At 36.0% G+C, this 11,685-nt stretch overlaps 1 pseudogene; it reads right to left on the bottom strand.

Moving 5' to 3' along the window:
- Positions 1–10,955: 10,955 nt before the first annotated feature.
- Positions 10,956–11,443, bottom strand: LOC115305357 (annotated as a pseudogene).
- Between the last annotated feature and the right edge of the window lie 242 nt (positions 11,444–11,685).

The raw sequence follows: 11,685 nt of genomic DNA, 5'->3' as shown, positions 1-11,685 counted from the left end.
TGGAAAGTAGGAGGACTTTATTTTTAAAATGCTTTTTTCAATAATTCTTATTTTCTACATTTAACAAGCATTTCTTAAATAATCAGGAAAATTAACAAATATGAACTTATTGTAATTTATCTGATTACCAAAGTCTAATCTTAGTAATTATACATGGGTTAGAATAAAGTTCTTAGATAACTCCATATGACTTTTATGAGTGAGTAACAATCATCTGAATATTTAGTATTTGCATAATTAAAAATTGATGACTTCCAAGGCCTATAACTCATATAAAGAGATCAGTAATTTTCTAGTGAGTCCCCACATTCTGGACACTATACAATTTGAAGCCAACTTAAAGTATTGATCCATGGGCCTCAGGTAATTACTAATTAACTATAGCACTGGCTTAATAACATACAATAAAGTTAAAAACTTAAATATGACACAACCGTGAGGTAGATATATGACAATAAATTAACACATTGACTATGTGATTACTAAAATTTAAGCACATTTGAGTTTCCTGTGTGCCAGAAAAAACAAACAGGAAATCATTCATGTTTATAGTAACTAAGATTTAACTCATTAAAAACCCATTTGATTCAATTTTATTTTAATTAGCCTTGTGGTATTATTTATCTTTAGTAGAGATTAAATAGCACTGGTTATTTTTCCCTGGAAAAGAAAATTTACATCAACTTTGTAGTACTTAAACACAAAAATACAAAACATTAACTGTAATAAAAAAAGATTTAAATGCAATCTATCTTTTCATATAGCTCAATAAATCAAATGAGATGGACTGTGTTGCTGGCAAATGATAGACATTCACTCTCTATTCATAATCAACAATATTTATGGAGTGCCCAGAATTTTGCATTTTCTAGAATTTAATAGGACAATAGCAATGTTTACATTTATTTTCTTATAATTCTTTCACATCTTCTTTCTTTAAGGCATGTTATCATTCAAGAAAGGATATGAGATTTTTCACAGCTGTTCAGTTCACATACACACACACACACACACACACACACACACACAATACCTAGAAGCACAATTCAGTTCTTTAACACAGGCATTAAACTATGTCTTATGTATTTTAGATAATCAAGGATTTTGCACTGATATTCTTAATTATTGGGTTCTTTTTACCTCACTAGTCTGTTAGCTCTTTTCATCACTGCCTTGAAACTAAAGGAAAATCAAAGGGGAAAATGGCACTCTGCTCCTCTGATAATTCTTAGAATTTCCATTAATAGAGAAAGATATTTGAGAAAGTTGTCTTCCACTACTCTTCTTTTCTCCAATATATAAGGTTAAGTGAGTGAGTCGGCGGGGGAGGGGCACGATCCAGAAAAGATGTCAGGATGCATCATTCCTACAACACAAGAATCAGAATCAGTGTTCTTTGTGAGGGACTTAAACTTTGGACTAAAGTGTAAATCAACATTGAACAAAAATAATTGAAATCCAAGAAGTGAAGTGATTTTGCAAGACCACTTGCCTGCTCTAAATGAGTTTAGTTTCCACTGCCAAAAGAAATTTACTACAGGGCATTTGTAGTAATATGCAAATGAAGAGATGTCAGTTACTCTTAAGAAATTACAAACTTCCACAAAATAGAGTGAGAGAAAAATTTTAATTTATAGGAAGAATAAAAAGATGGGTTCTGAAAAAGAAATAAGCTGATGAGATGTGCTGCTAATTTTGGATAAGATTTAATTTATTTTTTCACCGTGATAAGTACACTTAACATAAAATTTACCACCTTAACAAATTTTTAAGTGCACAATACAGCATTGTTATCTATTCACACAGTGTTGTAGTATAGCTCTAGAACATATTTATTTGGTATAACTGAAACTAAGATTATAAAATGAATCAGTGGAGTGCCTAAGTGGTTCAGTCAGTTGAGCATCCTACTCTTGATTTGGGCTCAGGTCATTATCCCAGGGTTGTGGGATGGACCTTTGTGTTGGGCTCTGTGCTGAGCCTGGAGCCTGCTTAATATCCTCTCTCTCTCTCTGTCTCTCTCTGTCTCTCTCTCTCTCTCTCTCAATCTGCCCCTCTCCAGCAGTTTCTCTTTCTCAAATTAATTAACTAATTAAATTAATTCATTAAATGATAAGTTGTGAGCACTTTGAAAGCAGCAAAATTCATGAAGACCAAAGAACATATTCACCAGGAACAAGTAACTTCAAAGAGGCTATGACGTCTTTTTGCCAGAGTTTCTAGATTAATACATCAAAGAATGGTAAAAAAAAAACAGTTTAAATTTCACATGATCAAATTTTGTATGATTTTTTACATAAGGGAGAAGATCTGGTGAATGACCCTTTCAGAGAAGTAGATAGGCAGACTTATTTACTTAGAAAAGAGGCATCTTTGGTCATTATGTAAGGGCACAGTCTCAGCTCTTTCTTGATTCATTATCAAGCAGACATTTATTACATGATTGCTATATGCCAACCAATATGCTGAACACTTAAAAAAATGTCTTTACCATCAAGCATGGGAGACTTGGCCACAATCAGGAAATTATGTGTTGGAAGTGTCTGCAGATGAACATGGGGAGGATTCAAAGAACAATCTACACATGAGTAGACACTTCTCCAAAAAAAACATCCAGATGGTCAACTGACACATGAAAAACTGCTCAACATTACTCATCATCAGGGAAATACAAATCAAAACCACAATGCGATACCACCTCATACCTGTCAGAATGGCTAACATTAACAACTCAGGCAACAACAGATGCTGGCAAGAACGTGGAGAAGGAGGATCTCTTTTGCACTGCTGGTGGGAATCCAAACTGGTGCAGCCACTCTGGAAAACAGTATAGAAGTTCCTTAAAAAATTAAAAATAGAACTACCCTACAACCTAGCAACTGCATCACTAGGTGATTATTCAAGGGATACAGGTGTGCTGTTTCAAAGGGACACATGCACTCCAATGTTTATAGCATCACTATCAGCAATAGCCAAAGTATGGAAAGAGCCCAAATGTCTATTGATAGATGAATTGATAAGGAAGATGTATATATACACACACACACAATGGAGTATTAGTCAGCAATCAAAAAGAATGAAATATTGCCATTTGCAACCACTTGGATGGAACTGGAGAGTATTATGCTAAACAAAATTAGTCAGAGAAAGACAAATATCATATGACTTCACTCTTATGAAGGCTTTACGATACAAAACATAAACATAAGGGAAGGGAAGCAAAAAAATAATATAAAGACAGGGAGGGGGACAAAACATAAGAGATTTTTAAATACAGAGAATAAACAGGATTACTGGAAGGGTTGTGGGAAGGGGATGGTCTAAATAGGTAAGGGGCAATAAGGAATCTATTCCTGAAATCATTGTTGCACTATATGCTAACTAACATGGATATAAATTAAAAATAATAAATAAGAAATTTGTAAAAACAAACAAACAGAAAAGACCTAAAGAAAACTAGCTCCTGAACTGAGTCATGGAGAAAAAGCAAAGGTAAGATTACTTGGAAACTAAGAAGAGTGCTAAAGGGAGAACAGTTATCAAATACAGATGAAATAAGATGAGAGGGTTTACAGTTCACTGAAAGGAAGGCAGACAGCAAGGGAGAGCATGGGAAAGATATGAGCCTAGTATTGTAATAAGGATTCAGAAGAAAACATGAAACCTAAGCCAAGCTGGGAAGTTTACACTTCACCTTAAAAGCTATAAGAAGATATTTAAAAGATGAAAAAGAAGGGGCATAAAAATGGGTGGTGAGAAAATAATAGTGAAGAATGTGTTGCAGTCAGGCATTCAGGAAGGAATTAAAGCTATGGCGTTGATGATAAAGGAAAGGAGACATCTTTTTCAAAGAGTAGTTGATGATTTATTCAATAGTTATTGACCATCTACCGTGTGTACTGGGCTAGGCACTGGGGCTTCATGATACCACTGAATGTCACTGATTCCATTTCTGCCAGTTAATGAGTGCTTGTCAGACGCCAGGCACTGTGCTCAGTGAGCGCATCCTCGTGTGATCAAATTCTATTTTAGTTCTCATGCCACCCAGTGAGGCATATATTGTCCCCCCAGACACTGAGATGTGGAAAAAGAGGCTCAGAGTTGTAAGGGATCATCAATGATGTAGAATTGAGGCAGATCTGGCTCCAAAGACCCCTTCTATTTTTGTTTTTAATCATTGAGGAAAATTTGAAAGATGCTAATGCAAAGATTTTATGAATCAGGTTTTCAGTCAGCGAGAGGAAATCCGGATATTTCATTTAGTTAAATGGACAGATAACATTGGTTTAAAAGGTGATTGAGGAGCATAGAGGACAGAAAATGAATGAGAGCCGTCTAGAGATCAGCCAGAATTGCAAGAAACTATTACCACTCCTAGAAAGAGGGAAACTAAAGAGAGAGGAGGGACTCTTGCCCTTTGGGAGCTGGAACTACACAACAGTTGTAGCCATTTTAAAGACTAAGGAGTGGATGTTTCTCCCCGGTTTCTCCCTGTCTTCTAATTTTCTTCCAGTCCTTGTCCCACCAATGTCTTCAAGGGCTGAACCAAGCCAGAGCAGAAGCAAGCCAGTACGCCAAACGAGAAGAGGAGTATTCAGGATCCTTCACCCTCCCAAGACAGAAACTCGGGTGCTTCTACATGGAGCTTGACCTTTAGCCATAGGTGTTTGACAATGTATTAATTTTCTTAAAATGTGAAAGTAGGTTAATATTTATGCTTAAATCTTATATGTGTTACATATAACACATTCCAGTTGCATCATGGGTAAAGGAATTGGAGAAAGCAATACTGAAACCTGAGAAGCCAGCTAGAAGACTTTTGCATTAGTTCTGAAAAGACAGAGAAATTACATGCTGTGGACACCATTAATCCAGAAAGGGAACAAGGGAGCAGGCACAGATTAGACTAAAGAGAGAAGGTCATTGATTTGGAAAATACTAAATTAAAAGTGTTCCAGAGGAGAACTGCGGAGTAGGGAGTTTGCAGCGTAAGTGTCGGCAGAGGGAACATTTATTCTTGAAAGCCATTGGTTAATATGGCTAGTATTTGAAGCCATGAGTGTGGTTGAGACACTTTAGAGAGAAAAGAGAAATATAATGTCAAGATGTCCCCAGAATTATATCATCAATTCTAACTAGTGTAAGAAAAATCAAGTAATAAACCCCTTGGTAACATTTTGTAAAAATACAGCTTATATGGATCAATGGGCACAGAGCAATGGAGGTGAGCTAAGTGGTCTGCGAAGAGTCTTCTTTTGTCCATTTAGTACCACTAATGTGCAGTGAGCCAAGTAAAAGCAAGAAACCTGAAGTCATGGGATAAATCTCAACCTTTAAACTCACGGGGCGCCTGGGTGGCTCAGTCGGTTGGGACTTCGGCTCAGGTCAGATCTCACGATCGTGGGTTCGAGCCCCGCGTCGGGCTCTGTGCTGACAGCCAGCTCAGAGCCTGGAGCCTGCTTCCAGTTCTGTGTCTCCTTCTCTCTCTGCCCCTCCCCCTCTCATGCTCTGGTCTCTCTCTGTATCAAAAATAAATAAAACATTAAAAAAAATTTTTTTTAACACAGATACAAGGTAGCTACCAAATGTGAAGAGGGTGTGAAATATCTATTCTAAAACATAAATTACCCTCTGAAATTTCAGACTTTAATATTATTCAACAGATTTTAATTTCTTTATGTAAGGTAAATAATATCTGTATTTTGTCCTATAGGTAATGAACATGTTCTGTAGAGGTGTTTTAATTCATATCTTGATAGAATCAGTTAATACAAATCAAGAATTTATCTACCAATGAGATTATGCATATAAACATGTGTTAATGTATGTGCCTATGAATATATACCATCACAGAAGTGTGCCTAGAACAATAATAGGTACTGATTTGAAGTGCCCCACAATAATCCAAAGCATATATGAGATAGATGCAAGAATTATAAAGGGAACATTTCTGTTCAAAACAGCTTGAATATCTCATGCAAGTAACACCTGAAGATTACTTTCAAAAATGTAGAAAGCTGTATGTTTATAATCACAATAGTAAAAACCAGAAATTTATCTGATTCCTTGATGAATCACAGAACATTTTAAAAATAACTGGGACATCATTGGCCAAAGAAAACTCCCTTTCCCATCAGAACAATTTTGAAATACACTAATATGCAAGTTATTTATACACAGTTACCCATACATATATTTTAAGAACTACTCAATATCTTAAAAGCAATCACAAAATCAGTCTTTAGCTTAATCCTCATCTGCATTTTAATGATTTCAAAATATAGCCACATTATAGGGCTTGAGGTTGCATATTGCTACATTACTAGTTTCATAGCATTGTGGCTTTCCATCTTGGTAGCAATAAATTCTCGTAAACAGAGCCATTAACAGCATTTTTATAGGGTCAAATGGAGCTATGGCACTAGAAATGTGGTGCTAAGTAAAATTTGAAGGCTACTATGTTACACTCAACTATTTATTAAGGCATTAAAATCAAGTCTTCTCAGGGATGTTAGAACGTTTTTTATGATCTTTTCTTCCCCTTGACTGTTCTAGATTTTATGTGGCAATTTGGGGGGGAAAATGAGTAAGATTTTAAAAAGTGAAGTTTTTATTAAAATACTAGTTTATAAAATAATATGGCACTCTAAATAAAAGTAATTAAAACTAACTGATGAATAAAAATATTCATCATTATATTTAGAAATATCTGTGTTATTTTAATAATTTGAGTGAAAGTAATAATGATTTTGAATTATGCATAACATATGGGGCATCTTTGATTAATACAATGCAACCAAACTGGGATTCCCTAGTTCTCCAAGAATGTATTAAAGATTAGTTTTGGCTTAATAAAATGAAATACCAATAAAGTACTATACTGTAAAACCATCCTTTAGTTAAGAAAATCGTTCTTTACTCACCCATGCATCTTTTTAGATTGAAAAATCATAGTAAGTTTTATTACACATATGTCATTCTATAAGAACATAAAAAATGACAAAGTTATATAAATTAAAATTTTCTGTTTTGACTTTTACTTTGAGTGCATAAAAATAACATTTTCTGAAATAATAGATCACATGATTATATCTTAATATCTAACAATATTAATTAGGTTTTAACATAACTTCAGATATACTAGTATTGAAAACAGGGGCGCCTGGGTGGCTCACTCAGTTGGTCATGATCTCACGGTTCATGGATTCGAGCCCCGCGTCGGGCTCTGTGCTGATAGCTAGCTCAGAGCCCGGAGCCTGCTTCAGATTCTGTGTCTCCCTCTCTCTCTGACCCTCCCCTGCTCACACTATCTCTCAAAAATAAATAAAAAACAGGAAAAAAATTTTTAAAAGAAAACAAATCGGATTCTATATCACCAGTGATAAGGAAGATTATTTTAGTTGTTCTTAGGGAAGCATATTCTATGTAAGCAAAATGTTTTTATTTTAATGCAAACTAGAGGGAAAAAAGAGTCAATTGCTTGCTTTGGCAGCACATATACTAAAAAATTTGAACAATATAGAGCAGATTAGCATGGCCCCAATTGGAATAGAGTTGAGTCTTTTAATACAATTAAGTCTTTTAAGAAAATTTTAGATAACCCTTGAAGCAATCAACTCAACATAAAACTGCCCATCAATACATAGATGCATACCCTAACACTTTCTAGAAACAAAAGGAATGATACATTGTTTTAAATCACTTAGGTAGGGGTGCCTGGGTGGCTCAGTTGGTTAAGTGTCTGGCTTTGGCTGAGGTCATGAGCTCATGGTTCGTAGGTTCAAGCCCCGCATTAGGCTCTGTACTGACAGCTAGCTCAGAGCCTGGAACCTGCTTCAGATTCTGTGTCTCCCTCTGTCTCTGACCCTCCCCTGCTCACACAGTCCCTCTCTGTCTCTCAAAAATAAATAAAAAACATTTAAAAATTAAAAAAATAAAATAAATCACTTAGGTAGTTTTTTCATTATGAGAGTCGATATTCATGATTAAATTTTTTGCTCATTGTGACAAAATTATTCTTGCATTAATTTTCTTACTAAACTGTTAAATAAACATTTATTTAAAATCTGACTTACCATCTTTTCACTTTTGTTTTGATATCTTTGTATGCCATTTCATACATTAATGTTTCAAATAATGGTCAACTTGAATATAATTTACATACACTTGTTCTTTAAATGTATCACTTGAGCAGAGTAATTTTGGTTGTGCTTACATTATTGTTAGGTATTCTCTTAAAATGAATGCAAGCCTAAAAATTCAATGCATTTTCTATAAAACTTTTCCCCATGGATCCTAGAGAAATTCTTTATAAGATAATTCAAAAGTATTTTGCTCTTTGTATTCTTTTCTGGAGGATTTATAATGAACTATACTTTCATTAAGATTCTCTCAGAATGTTCAAGCCTTTTACATAACCATAAGTTTTGGATAATTCATTCCCATATAGTAGAAATTAGTGGATTTTCATGTAAATAAAATGTTCTCTTTTTTAAAGTCTATAAATTAGAAACTGTTTGTGGGTGGTCTTTTACTTGTCTATGAAGTCTGTTCTAAGATCTTTTCCTTAAGTCTGTTTCCTTAGGGGAAAATACTCTTACTTGAATAAGTTATACTTATATAACAAAAATCTGCAACCTATTTGACAATTTCCTAAATACTCAAAATTCGAGTATATAAATTGTTTATTATGAAAGTCTCACTCTTTTTCACCCCCCCTCAATATTTATAACCATTTTATGTAAAGCCCATGCATAGCAGTGGGAAAAAAGAGATGGAATAAAAACTTTTCATATTATTATTTGATTACTGATCAACATAGCATTTAACTAAACTTTGCACAAGGAAAATGAAGGATTTCAATATAACATTTTCATATATGACTATCATCAGCCTCTTTCAGGAGGCCAATGACAATTTTATTATAGCTAATTAAAACCATAGGATACTACTGCATACCTTTCAGAATGGGTTTCCAGTATCTTGTGAAGTGAAACTTACACTTACCCGGTGACCCAGAAATTCCATTAGTAGGTATTTACTGAAGCAAAAAGGAAATTTCCTCCACACAAAACATTGCATGAATGGTTATAGCATATAACCTCAATTTAGGAATGGATAAACATTTGATAAACACCCAGTGATTGGAGTACTACTCAGCAATGACAAGGGATGCACTAATGTTATACCATTAATAATGTGGCTGAATATCAAATATTAATTAGGTGAAAGAAATCAGCCTCAAAGGCTAGGGTTTAATAATTTTAATAATTCTCACACATAGGTTTATTATGAGAATAAAAATCACCTCACAGATGTGAAGGTGCTTAAAATGAAGGAAGTACACGATGAATTGGAGTTTCTAAAATAATATTAGGGTAATGAAAGTCTACCATTGTCTGGATCCATTAAATACAAAGAATTCCAATGTTTCAACAAAAACCATGGCCTCATAATACATGGCAACCAGTAATTAGTGTTTTGGGGGAATTGCCAACACTTTTTTCAGTAGTACCAACTACATGAACCCTAAGTAGAACTAAAAAAAAAGTGAGCAGTGGTAGTATATCTTAGGCTTAGACTAAAACTAACTTAAAAGGATTTTTTTAATGGCAGAAAACAGTCTTCCTTTGCGTTCCCACAAAACCTGGCACATAATGTTTTAGAATATTTCACATCCTGTTCAGAAAGAAGTATCTTCCATTCTTACCTGCTACATGGAAATTTGCATAATTTACTAAGTGATTCATCATTAAATAAATGAATGGACATTAATTTAAATTTTGAACTGCACTACATGATGGCCTTTAAATCTTCATATTTATGTCCAAGTCTGCAAATATTTGCGAAGCCATCCATTCCACCCCGCAATGCTTAAAGAGAAACTTAAAGCTGACTTAGAGTCTATTGTTCTGAACTTGCTACAACAAAACATTTTTGTTACTATACTGCAACAGGAGTGTGCGGTTCACCACATACCATGTGATCTTCCACTGGACAAAATCTGTGATTCTTGTATTGAATTTAATATTGAGCAAGTAAACTGTATTACAGCTGAAATATCAAGTGAGGTAAAGTAGCCACGATAACACCGTGGTTTCCATGGGTATTTTAAAGTTACGTTAAATTTCATAGTGATATAATATTACAACTCTTAAGTTTTTTCATTATTGTTCTAAACCAAAATATTACCATACATCTAATAAACGTATTTGGCAGCTTCATGGGACACAGGTGCAGTGTATAAAATCTATTGTATTTAGATTTAGAAATTGGATTTTAAAAAATTTTTTTGTAATGTTTATTTATTTATTTGTTTTGAGAGGGAGAAAGACAGAGTGTGAGTGGGAGAGAGGCACCGACAGCTTGACTCCTACTTTGTGTGTGTGTGTGTGTGTGTGTTGGAATATGTCCTGTTGAGCACCAGGTATATACTGTTTAAGTAAAATGGATGTTTGGCTCCTCGGCTTCAGTTGTCCTTACAGGCAAAGAGGCTAGATGACAGAAAGGATGGGAACACTTAAAAAGAAATCTTATCAACAGGCTCCCCATTCCCCAAAAAACTCACATCCTTATGGAGGGAGCAAAGACTAAATCAGATTTGAAAATGTGAATACGACTGCAAATAGGTTAAACTACTGAACTTGTGGGCAGGACGGAAGAGGACCCTTCTCTCTGGTCAGGCTGCTGAGATGCTCTGGGTGGGAGGTAAAAAGATTGGCGGGTGGGAAGCTGTGGTGAGGGGGTGGGGGTTGAATGTTAAACAGGGTGCAGTGCCTTGGGGCTAAGAATCAGGTCCCTGGGGAAAGGGGTCAGGCACTCACAGCTATGGCCTCTGGCCTGATGGGCCAGGGCAGGACCGCTGCCTCCTCTCTGTGCAGAGAAAGCCATGGCGATCCTGGGCTAGGTGGCCCCGGGATGGAGCCCGAAGACGTGGACAGCAGTGGCTCAGGCACTCAATCCTCTTGCAGGTAGGCCTCCTGCTCCGGCTCTGGCCTCTCTCGTCCCCTTCCTCCTGCGTTTTCTGCCGGAGTTCCTCTGTCTGTGCTTCTGCCAACTTGGTTTCTGCTTTCTGGGAAAGCTGGCGCACCTCCTGCACCTGGAACTTCACCAGCTGGATGTGATTCCTGGCAGTTATAGAGGCCTGGACTGCTCCGGTCTGGTACCCAGCTTATGCCGCCATCTCTGAAAGACCAAGTGCAGTCATCCAAGTTGTTTCCAACTTCAAGTATTCTTGCTGTTTTGATGTCATCTCAACTCTGGCTCCTATGATCACCTGCCACACTCCATCTTCCTCCTGTGAATTCATTTTCCCAAGTAAACTTGTATATTGTCAATACAAAGAAATTAAGGTATAAACGGCCTTAGTATAGTCAGTGATTGCTTCAATCAGTGCATACGTGGTCTGAGAGAGAAAGGTGGAGGTACTGTCTGTCACCAGAGACACAGAATTCAAAGCAGGCTCCAGGCTCCGAGCTATTCGCCTGGACCACTTTCTTTCACCATACACAAAAATAAATTCAAAGTGAATTAAAGACCTCAATGTGAGATGGGAAACCATCACAACCCTAGAAAACAGGCAGAAACCTCTCTGACTGCAGCCACAACAACTTCTTGCTAGACACATCGCCAAAAGCAAGGGAAACAAAAGCAAACATGAACTATAGGGACCGCATCAAGATAAAA

This window comes from Suricata suricatta, chromosome 2 (assembly GCF_006229205.1).
Source record: "Suricata suricatta isolate VVHF042 chromosome 2, meerkat_22Aug2017_6uvM2_HiC, whole genome shotgun sequence".
NCBI classification, from domain to species: domain Eukaryota; kingdom Metazoa; phylum Chordata; class Mammalia; order Carnivora; family Herpestidae; genus Suricata; species Suricata suricatta.
The sequence above is the reverse complement of the archived record's forward strand: the minus strand, read 5'-3'. Positions and strand labels throughout refer to the sequence as shown.